This window comes from Orycteropus afer, unplaced genomic scaffold (assembly GCF_000298275.1).
Source record: "Orycteropus afer afer isolate SDZICR_OR568_19922 unplaced genomic scaffold, OryAfe1.0 scaffold00226, whole genome shotgun sequence".
Classification (NCBI taxonomy): Eukaryota; Metazoa; Chordata; class Mammalia; order Tubulidentata; family Orycteropodidae; genus Orycteropus; species Orycteropus afer.
This window is the reverse complement of record NW_006921813.1, coordinates 4,564,879-4,566,060: the sequence shown is the minus strand read 5'-3', so window position 1 is coordinate 4,566,060 and position 1,182 is coordinate 4,564,879.

Genomic DNA, 1,182 nt, shown 5'->3' with positions numbered 1-1,182 from the left:
AACTAAGCTTTGCCAGTTCACCGGTGGTGTTAATAACTATTACAGCACAATTGTTGAGAATGTGGATTGGGACCATAAAAGGCGTAAGGGTGAATCCCACCCTACCACTTCCTGGTTGTATAAACAATGTCATCTCTTTGTTGCTTTATCTTTAAAATGGAGATAATTGAATGTACTTCATTCCTGACTGCACTTAGAACTGTGCCTGGCATGCAGTAAAATATCACCCATCTTTATTTAACCTCTTAATTTTAACTTTGAATGCTTCCTGTCCCTGTTAAGTCCGATAAACCACTTTTTTTAAAAAATTATTAAATTTAAGTCACTTGTTCTGTGCAACATCCCTTGCTAGGCATAGTTAGGGACACAAAGATTAGTCAGTTAGAAAAATCTCTCTCTTCAGGGATTTTGCAATCTATTAAGCACAAGTTGTGCTTCGCCTATTCAATATTCTTCACATTTGCTTGCCCTTTGTTTTGTGGTTGTTCGGATTTTATATTAAAATTTTGATCTTGAAATATCCAAATTTTTTTTTCTCTTGCTTCTTCCGCTAAAACAGCAGAAGGGATGATTTACTTTGCACATGTTACCCTCAGCCACAACTGAGAAAAGAACTAATCCAGAATGTCATAGATTCAGGGCAAAGGATCAAAAAGGAGTGATTTAGCACGAGCAAGGTGGGCCTCTCGGAGGTGTTTGTGGTGATCAAATGGTGGTGGAAGTTCTAGATCCACTGAGACAGAAGATATGGACAGTAGCAAGCAGTCAACAACTTGTGCCAGTGACCCTGGCCCCTCACATCCCATAATCCCGCTGCTGTGGTTTCCTGGGTGCACATGCTCACGTACTTGGACCTCTGCTTCATCTTCCTTCTTTTGCACTTCACCCTGTGCGTTCACTTCTTCCTCCACTTGGCTCTCAGGGCTTGGAGGCTTCTGACATCATAGTGCTAAGGCCAAGAGAGAGTCATGCGGATGTCTTTTATCTTATGAAGTCTCTATGTAGGACCCTTTGCATGTCGGGTCTTCTAAATTATCCAGCCCCTCCTCCTTCCTGATAGCAATATTTCAGGACAGAAATATTTTATTTCCTTTTACTGCTGAAATTAAGTAAGTTTTAGCTAAATTGACTAGGCTAAACTCATTTTCAAATATATTTGAAGTATTATCAAGCATAACAGAT